Source organism: Pteropus vampyrus, unplaced genomic scaffold (assembly GCF_000151845.1).
Source record: "Pteropus vampyrus isolate Shadow unplaced genomic scaffold, Pvam_2.0 Scaffold506, whole genome shotgun sequence".
NCBI lineage: Eukaryota > Metazoa > Chordata > Mammalia > Chiroptera > Pteropodidae > Pteropus > Pteropus vampyrus.
The window spans coordinates 227,279-238,396 of record NW_011889287.1 but is presented as its reverse complement, the minus strand read 5'-3'; the positions used below and the strand labels follow the sequence as shown (position 1 = coordinate 238,396).

Sequence of the window (11,118 nt, the reverse complement as noted above, 5' to 3'; positions counted from 1 at the left end):
TATTTGAGATTGGAATAAAAAAAGATGAAGATTTTTCCCATTGAAATTAATGGGATTTTCAACTATTTATTGACTCTTCACTTAACAGCAGGATTTTCAGAAGCAAAAAGAAATCCTTAAATGACAATAGCTGTAGTTTTAAACTGACATGGGTTTGATCGATTGACATGAGTTATCCAGGAATCTCTTCAATGTGTCCTTAACATCCTTGTTCCTTAGGCTGTAAATGAGGGGATTCAGCATTGGTATCACTAGCATGTAGAAGACTCAGGCTATTTTATCAGCATCTAATGAGTGTTTGGTCCTCGGATGCAAATACATGAAGAGAAGAGTCCCGTAGAACACAGTGATAGCCATCGCGTGAGATGCACAGGTGGAAAAGACTTTTTGTCGCCCCTCTGAAAAATGTATCCTCAAAATGACAAGGATGATGTTGAAGTAGGATATTAGAACAATAATCATAGAGAAAAACAAATTGGTCCCTGAAAAGGTAAACACAGCTGTTTCTGGAATGTAGGTATCAGGACAGGACAATGGCAACAAAGGGATGTTATCACAGTAAAAATGGTTGATTACACTGGAAGAGCAATAGACACAGAGAATACACAAAAAGAGACAGTCAGTGCTGTGGTCAGTCTGAGGAAGTACGTGAGGGACACCAGAAAGCAAATCTGTGGAGACACCACCACTATGTAGCACAGGGCATTGCAAATAGCCACATGGTTGTCATAGGCCATTGCAGCCAGCATGAAAATCTCAGCCACGATACAAACTAAGAATCTACCCAGCTGGGCTGCACATCCATTGTGGGATATGGTTTTCTTCAAAACCAAGAAATTAACCAGCATTTTAGGGGCAATGACAGTAGAGTTTCCAAGATCGATGATGGCCAAGTGTCAGAGGAAAAAGGACATGGGGGGCTAAAGTTAAGAGTAAACACTGGGGAAGGTGAAGATGCCCACGTTCCCTGCCACGGTCAGCCCATAGATGACCAGGAAAACCAAGAAAAGAGGAATCTAAAATTCTGGACGGTCTGAGACTCCCATGAGAATGAACTTAGTCACCTGAGTGAGATTCCCTGGAGCCATAGACTTTGTTGCTTTCATCATTGAATGGGGGAAACAAAAGAGATTACTAGACAATGAAATAGTTTTTGTTAGATGCCAGATTATTAACCATTTAAGTGTTCACAGATACTTAAATTTGCAGATTTTGTTTCTCACCCAATATCTACCACACTACTCTGCTTCAGCGTCCCACAGACTCCATCTCAATACTGTTCCTTCTTAGTATCATTCAGAAACTTGTGTCCTCTTCGATTAATCACATTTCTTTTCTTCTAAATCAGCCCATCCTGCCCTTTATCACTCTGACTTCTAGTTCAAACTCTTCTCTATTATTTTATTCTGATAGCAATCCCTCCCCTTTTCCAGCTTTTACATTTTCCTTTAAATTGTTTAAGACCTTTTTTATTTTTTCAAAGTTATTACTTACAGTTTTGATTTGTTAAAATTTGATCACTTTGTTTGGATAGAGAAGTGATAGGGGAGAGTGCTATCATTGCTTAGTGTGTAATGTACTGTGTCCAGCACTGAGCTTGGCATTTTGAAACAAGGTTCTCCTTATTCTGCAGGAGTGTCCTAGAAGGTGGATGTAATTATTTGTATATCTGATGAGACAATTGAGGCTCAATGAAAGTAAGTTAGTTGAAGAGTCTGTATAAGATATTGGTTAATGGAAAGGTTTTATGGTTTTGTTTTATGCGTTTTGTTTGCTTGTTTGGTTGGTTAGTTGGTTAGTTGCCTGTTACTTCACTAATTACCAGCTATGTGATTTTTTTTTTCAAGTATTTCTATTGTCTTGTGTGAATTAAATGAGATAGGTCAGTTAGCATAGAGCCTACTAACATTAAATGCAAAATAATTGTTACCAATAGTTATTATTATTAACATGTTTTGAATAATTTTTTAAACAGGGTTTTTGTTTTTTTTTTTTTTATTTCAGTCTCAGTAAGTTATTCAGCCAGACTGAGTGCTTTAATAGTTGACATAGAAATAGCAAGTGAATTATTATTTTGCATCTTCAAAAACCTGGGACTCATAATATGTTATCTTACAATCTAATTCTCTTAACTCTGTGGTGTTTGTTTGTTTGTCTTAATTCAAAGATGCTTAATTTTGTGCATCAAATATGTGTCTGATGAGCTCATCTGATGTTGTAGCAGTTCTCCACACATCTTGTCTTCCAACACTGCATCTGAAAAGAACTGCACAAGTAAGCTCTTGGTGGAAAACACTGCGACATCACTCGCTTTGACCAAAATATTTCCTGCTCATTTGCTGCACGTCAAGCAATTCGGTACATGTTTCGCTCCGAGACAATATATTTGATAAACTTATCCTTAATTTAACAAGAACAAAAAAGCATCAACAATAGCAATTATTAATTGTCTACTATGAACTAGTATGTATCCTTACATGTTATGAATTCCATTGTCTACTGAAATTTAACTGATGGCAAAGCTAGGATTGCTTTTTACTCTGGTAAGTACATGTCACTGAAATAAAGTTCCTGATAAAAGCAATTTTAAATTTTTACAAATTGCTTTTTCAAATTTGTTTTTTAAATTAAATTTATTGGGGTGACATTTTTTAATAAAATTATAAAGGTTTCATGTATACAATTCAATAATAAAATATCACCTGTATATTGCATATTTGACTTTGAGTGATAAATACACTATTAATTTTTTTAATATAAACATTTTATAGGTCTACTAAAATAACATTCTCAGAAAAAAAAAATTTAAATACAACTAATGTTAATCATTTTATCTTTCAATTTGGATAAGAAATGATATTGTAATTTTTAAATATCTTCTGATATGATTTTAAGAGTACGTTCCATTGATTATTAATTGTAGACTTTGTCTTAAATTTATTTAGACATCAGTTGTGCTAGGAACAAACAATGCATCCTGATTGAGCTCTCAGTGTCCCCAGAAACATAGACATGAACTATTGACACCAGCAAAACTTGGTCTTTCTTGAAGACATAGATCATATGTTACAAAAACAAGTAAGAATCTTCCTGACTGGCTAGAGTGATCCCTAAAACATCCATAAATTCTGCCTGTTCTATGACAAAACACATTCCTTTTTATAGTAAGATGAAATATACTCCCTGTAATGGCTATTCGTTATTCTATATAAATGCTCAAGCGGTTTAATTTATCAGTAAGATTGCTGTGTACTATTGTTTAAGTCAGATCATCATCACTTATAGTTAGCAGTTAGTGGGCAGAGAACAATTGCCCACTTGGAAAAGAGAACAATTTTGTTAGAGAATTTTGTTAGAGAAAAGAGAACAATTTTGTTAGAGAATGTGCTTAATTTGGTCGATCCCTACAGAGCAGTGACAATCTAAATTGCAACATTGTATGAGCTCATCTCTAAAAATTTTCTAACTCAGATCTTCTTGGTTATATTTGAAAAAACTCATCAAGATTTTTTCCAGATCATGGCCTACGATTTAATTAAGCCAAATTAAGAACTGAAATACAGCTTAACAGTCCTGAGAAAAAAATGAAATATTGTCTTTTGAAACAACACAGATAGATCTTGAGATAATCATGTTAAGGAAAATAAGTCTGACAAAAAAGTTAAAAACCACATGACTTCACTCATATGTCAGATATAGTCCTGAAAACAACAAACGAGTAAGACAAACAAACAAAAACTCATAGACACAGATAACAGTTTTGTGGTTAACAGAGGGAAAGTGGGAGGGAGGAGGTAAAAAAGGGTAAAGGGGGTCAAATATATGGTGATGGAAGGAGACTTGACTTTGGTGGTGAACCCACAAAGCAATATACAGATGATATATTATTGAATTGTAGACTTGAAACCTATATAATTTTATTAAACAATGTTACCTCATTAAATTTAATTTAAAAATTAATAGAAAAAATATTGTTGTCTTAAAAGAAACTTAAACCATACAAATCTGTTGAAATATATGGATCTTACCTAGATCCTAATTCAAATAAACTATGGGAGGAAGGACATATATAAGAATTCTTAATATTAAGAAATTTAAAAAATTAGCAATGATAATGATGATGTGTTTGGGTTTATAAAATAATTATTATTCTTAGAGATACATAATTAAATGCTTATGGATGAAACTATAAATAGTCAGGATGGTGGAAGTTGGGAGATAGGACTGGCCATGTTCATAAATGGCTGAAACAGGGTGATGGGCACATGGGAACTCATTATACTATTTTGTCTGTTTTTATTGCATGCACAAAATTTTTCAAAATTAAAAAAAAAAGCAGACCTAAGAATAAGAAAGAAATAAAATAAAAACTTTGGTGAATATGATGAAATTTATTTTTTAAAAAGTGATCAGGAGTCACAAGAGAAAATCAGCCCCAGTATAAATCTTGACATTTATCTGTTCAATGATAAACCTATTTAAGAAAATAGCACAGGATTTAGATCTGAAAGTGTGTGTTCATTGGCCAGGTTCATGATTAAAAGCCATGTGTGGTGCTAGGCTTTCTCTCCTAAGTTTATTCCCCTTTAGAATAATAATGAGTTTAAACGACCAAACACACATAATAATATACAACAGGGAAGATTACTTAAATGTGTAGATCAATAAATATATGAAGTAATTCCCTTAGATTTGTCAGTATTTGGTTACAAATTTAAAATAATCATATAAGTGAACTTCTGTCATCAGATGCATTTACTTTTAAAACAGTAAATATTGGACCACAAAAAATATTATAACTAATCATTGAAGAATATATATGGCCAAAGCTTTGAGACAGATATTTCATCCTTAAGCTGTATTTAAAATATTTGTTTTGTGATTATCAATACACACTGAAACATTATTCTATCAAGATTAAATCCAATAAATCATATTTTGATTATGATTTTTCATGTAGATCACCATAATTTCATTTGCTACATTACTATGGGCTTAATTTTACTTGGATAAGTAAGATAGTGAAAGACTGCAACGTTAAACACTTAAGCTATATTTTCTTGAATCGGATATTTCTACTAGATGACAAAATACAAGTAATTGTGAGTATAATGAAGTCAATATTAAAATATATCAAAAGGACTTAGAATTATTACGTGAAAATGACTATGATTTCTGAAGAGTTTAATAACATAGCATCACCTTTTAAAATGAATGTCAAACCACTTCTGAAAATACAATTTTAATAGAATGTAGACAATTCCCAGTATCTTTGGCTCAACATTGAAACACTAAGTTTTTAACAGAGGAGAAAAATAATAACAGCCACGTATAGAGCACAAGCAGCAGGAATAGACTTTTGAGCACATTACTTTATCTTCCCTTTATAACAACTCTCACAGCTCGTAAGTACCAGAACCAAGACCAATCTCCAGTCTCCGTCAGAGAGCATGCGCTTTGCACCTTTACACAGTTTCCTGTAGTATCACAGCCAGCTTTATTCTGTAGCTGACTCCCGACCTGCAACTCCTAGTGAAATAAAACGCGATTCTTGATATATATTTAGATAAGTTTTAAACATTAAGACTAGAGATACATAAAACAACAGTACTATGAAGTGGCTTCTACCTCTCAAAACTGGGAAAATAAACGGTAATTGATCGCTTCCTCATAAGAGCGAAATTCAAGCCCCCAGATAGCTGAATAAGTCAAATGTTTTCGTTTCCTCCACTGATAAATTTTCTTTATTGTTCTTGCTTTAATTTGATCAGTCTTCTTCCATTGGGAAAATGAAAGCATACACTCTATATGGAACATTCTTACTTAACTCTACAAAAGTAAATTTAATATTTTATATTTTCTTAGTTTTATTTATTTATGTATGCAATAGGCAACATCCAGAAGGTTTAGTACTGGGGATTTCATAACATATTTGACCTTGAAATTTGAGATCCCTCTTCATAAAATATTCTGCAAATGACTTGGAATTTTCTTTTACCTGTGGAACAGCAAAAGTGGGTTTAGATACAATATGAATATAATTAATTTAGATTATTTATATCCACTTACTCAGTTGTTGATGAAATCATAAGAGATGGCCCTAGGGGAATATGCCTCAATTATCTTCTGGCTAAAAATAGCAACAGGATGATTTCTTCAATGATTAAAAAGAAAATGTTCCTGGAATAACTTACTACATGTTGATATTTATTGAATAAATAGAATTTTAAGGCCCCTGATTATAAGGATATTTTAGATTTGCATTTTCCAGATGATTAGTGAGTGACGTTAAGTATGCTTTCATATTGGTCTGGCAGTCATTTGTATTTCTTCTTTTGAGAATTGTCTATACAAGGCGTTTTAAGTAATTTATCCTATTCTGTATGTTGCCTCTTTATTGATTATTTTCTTTGTTCTGTAGATGATTTTTAGTTGAGTATATCCCCATATATCTAATCTTGCTTTTGTTGCTTCTGCTTATGGTGACATATCCATGAAATCGTTGCCCAGTTCAAAGTCATGAAGTTTTTTCTTTATAATTTTTTTCAGGAATTTTAAAGTTTCAGATCTTATGTTGAAATCTTTAAGTTACTTTTGTTCAGGGTGTAAGATAAGAATCAGATTTCATTCTTTTCCACATGGATATCCAGGTTTTCCGGCACAATTTATTAAAGTGACTATCCTTTTCTTTTTGTGTATTTTTGACAGCCTAGTTGAAGATCAATTGACCATAATGGGCGGGTTTATTTCTGGCCTGTATTTTCTGTCCCCTTGGTCTATATATCTATTTTTATGTAGATAACATACTCTTTAATCACTTTAGTTTTATGATATATTTTAAAATCAAGAAGTGTGATGACTCCAGCTTTGTTTTCTTTCTTAAGATTTCGTTGGTACCACGAACGTTAAGATGTTTTTTCTCTATTTCTGTTAAAATACCATTGGTATTTTGATACAAATTTCCTTTGAATCTTTAGATCATTTTGAGTAGTATGGACTCAAAAGGATTTGAAAACTTATGTCTGTGCATAAATATGCACACAGATATTTATAGCAACTTCATTCATAATTGCCAAATTTGTCTAACTACCTATACTTTGGAATGTGACTATATTTGGTATAAGCTTTCTGTAGAGATAATTTACTTAAAATGAGATCTTTAGTTTCGTCCCTCATCCAATATGAATGGTGTTCTTATAAGAAGAGGAGATAAGACACAGAGATATACAAAAAAGATACTTGAAGATAGAGGGAGAAGACTGCTATCCACAAGTGAAGGAAAAAGACTTCAGAAGAAATCAGCCTTGTCTTCACCTTCACCTTGATCTCAGATTCCTACTTTCTAGAAGAATGAACAATAAATTCCTGTTTTTTAAGCTACCAGTCTGTGGTACTTTGTTATGGCAGCCCTAACAATGTAATGCAATAACTATCAGAATATATATGTGTGTGTGTCTATATGTGAGTGTGTGTTCATATCTGAGAGTGCATTAAGTAAGAAACTAATGATTGCACATTTTTTCTGCATGTTTGGAAACTGTATATGTGAAGATAGGACTAAAATCTTCATTAAAAATGTGTAAGAATAGAAAGACACTTATAAACTAAAACACCACATTTTTTCTCATTGTGATATTGAGACAATAGACATTCTTCTTAATTTGTTTCAATTTAACAGTTACTGTGAAAAATATACTTTATTAATACATCCATTTTTACCAAACATTCTTTTCATGGTTTTTCACATCTTTGTTCTCAGACTATAGGTGATGGGATTCAGCATGGGAATCACAATGGTGTAAAATATGGACACTATCATGTCATCGTCCAAAGCGTAGATGGAACTTGGTCTCACGTACATGAAGAGGATGGTTCCATGATAAACTGACACTGCAATTAGATGAGAACCAAATGTAGAAAAGATCTTTCATCTCTCCTCAGCAGAATGCATCCTCAGAATGGCCAACAGGATGAAACCACAGGAGATCAGGATGATCAGCATAGGGACTATCTCAATAGAGCCCACAAAGTAGAAGAGTAGAAGCTGGTTCATGTGAGTGTCAGAACAGGAAATAGCAAGGAGAGCAGGGATGTCACAAAAGACTTGCCTAATTTCATTGGATGCACAGAAGGATAGGCTGAATGTGGCCACTGTGTGTATAGAAGCATGAAGAATGCCACCAACATAGAAATCCATGGTGAGTGGCATATAGACTCTGGATGACATGCTGATTGAATACAGGAGTGGGTTGTAGATTGCTACTTAGCTGTTGTGGCCAAGAGAAAGCTCAGTGGTCCCAAAAGTAACAAAGAGAAACATTTGTGCTACACATCCAAGATAACAAATGGCTTTGTCCTCTTTCAGGAAATTGACCAACATTTTGGGGGTAACAACTGAAGAATAGCAGGCATCCAAGAATGATAACACGCTAAGAAAATAGTACATAGGGTTATGGACTAATATTCAAAAAGAAAACCATTCCCAAATTTCCTATCAGAGTAAAGAGATAGATTGCTAGAAGCAGTAAAAATAGAAAGACTTACACTTCAAAATTATCTGTGATGCTCATCAATATAAACATAGCGACTTCGGTCACATTTTTCATCTGAATCCTGCGTAAATGGAAATCTGCTGTCAACTGTGACATTGTCATTTTATTTATGTTTTTAAGCAATATCTTAAAAGTAGCATCCACCTATCATATTCTCTTGTTTGTTTCATAGAAGGGCGTATTGAAAACCTTGGCAGTGAGGGAATAACAATGATAAAGACGCTGGATCCAAGAGAATATATTACCCTGTTAAATTAAGAAATTTTATTAAGTGGTTGACTAAATTTGTCATGTTAAAAAATGTCAATTTATGTGGTTTAATTTCCAGCTTATTTTATGTTAAATTTACTACCAACTTGTTTCATATTTCATCATTCTAAAATGCACAAAATTGAATAAATATAAGAATTTTAAATCTAAAAATACTGTAAAAGAATGTATGCATCTGAGTACTAGGCCTACATTTTCTCTGGTATACATGAAATGCCTTTCCTTTGTGTTTATCATTGTTAAAATGAAAGCAGCCACTCATATATCACAAAATTGTATGTAAATGGGAATTGTATTTAAATGAGATAAACAATATAGAATTTATTTCATTTTAATATATTCCAAGATGACTAGAAAATGACCTGATAGATTCACATTTCAACTGGTCATATGTGACAGCCTTTTCCGACCAAACTATTATGTAACCTCTTTTTAAGCTATTATTCCATTCCTCTAGTACCTCTGGAATCCTGGTGAACAGACATCAGATATTATTCCAGAGGTAGATGTATCTTGTATGCAAATGATAACAGAGCATTGGTTTTGTATGTTTTTCAGTTTTCTCTCTTGATACACACACATATCACCGTGTTGTCCATTTAGGCCTATACCGTTTATTATTCTGTTGTTGTTTTTCCAAATTTAACTTAATACTAATGTGAGCTTTTTTCTTTTAATATATTCCTTATCCTGGCAAAGTCTTTGGGTATATTTTTAAGACATGTTTACGTCAAAAAGAAATCACAACCATTTTTTAAAATATATTATAGTTTCTTAAGGATTCTCTAAAATTATTATATATAAAGAAAAAAATCACCCAATTACAGTTCATAAAATTTATAGAAGCTATGGCTAAAAGAGTAAAACCACTTCATAAGCCACAAACTATTGCTTCATTTCTGGAATATTTTCCTGTGCTCTCATACTGCTTCTCATTCAGTGGAATATCAATAAAGCGAAAATGTACCTTAAAAAGCTGAAGAGTCACCTGCATCTAGACTGAAAGTATTTATGGTTTAAATAAAATTAAAGATAGCATCTACCATATTTAGGAGCCAGATTTCAGCACTATGTCTCCCATTTTTCCCTCTGTGTGTCATAGATCAAAATGTGTTTAAAGGAGAGAAAAATATGCAGTGTCACCAGCCAGGGACGTACAAATGATTTATATTAGTGACATGGAACACACTATATTTTCGTCATATTGAGATGTTTGTACATCAAGAAAGAATGAGAAAATCAGCTTAAAACTATTCTTAGGAAAAAAGAAAGATACATGTTTTTATTTTCCCACAAAAGTCTTCTCAGATCCATGTGGGCGATGTTTTTTAGTAAAGTCGATAAATATTTTTAAGTGTGGGGATATCACCCCCCTAAAATGTTCATTTAATCCTTAGAGAATTCTAAAGTAAAAAACATAATTGATCTAAATTTTAACTTCGATATAAACAGACTACTCACACATTAATCTTGAGAACACACAAATGCCTTATAATAATTTTCAGTTTTGAATGGTTACATTAATAAAATAACTTATAAAACCATCAATTAATAATATAAAAATGTTTTAATGTGTTGTTTGGTCATTACAAAAATTTTATTTCTATTCAAAGAATTTCTCATTCTCTCTCTTTATCCCTCCATTTTCTCTCTCCATCCCCTACCCCTGCCTTCATACATGAGTTATACAAACAAATACTTAAGAAAGAAAGTTAGTGACAAACAGAAATTAGGCAGATGAGCAGCACAATGAAAACAAATAAATAAGTGCAAGCAATTATAGAAAAATATACCAATAAGTAGTCTACTAAAGGTACTCATTACAAAACACAAGTTGCCTATTATACACAGGAGAAATTTTAGCAACATTACAACTCTAACCTTTAACTGATGTGTCTGAGATGATGCAATCGTTGAGGATTAAGAACAGTATATTGGGCTCTGAAACCCTGTATTAAAATCCACATTTAGCACCTAGTGACAGTGTAACATTAGAAAAATAAGTTTATCTTTCTAAACTAAAGAGTAACTTTAGTTTAGACCAAATTTTCAGGCATCTCTTGTTCAACTACATGAACATGGTATAATTGCATACCAATTATTTCATTAAATTCACTAAAGTGTGTTTATTAATGAAAGTGTTTTAATTACATGTGAAAGATACATACATATGGAATATGACTTCCAAATATTATTTAACTACAAAATATCAAGAGGTAGTTATAAAATCAGTTTTTCATCAAAACATTGAGCAATGAGTAAGCACCAAACCAGAAGATCAGTATTTCTTCTAGTT

General features: G+C 32.5%; 2 pseudogenes; both read right to left on the bottom strand.

Moving 5' to 3' along the window:
* Positions 1 to 138: 138 nt before the first annotated feature.
* Positions 139 to 1,088, bottom strand: LOC105307645 (annotated as a pseudogene).
* A 6,590-nt stretch (positions 1,089 to 7,678) lies between these two features.
* Positions 7,679 to 8,648, bottom strand: LOC105307644 (annotated as a pseudogene).
* Between the last annotated feature and the right edge of the window lie 2,470 nt (positions 8,649 to 11,118).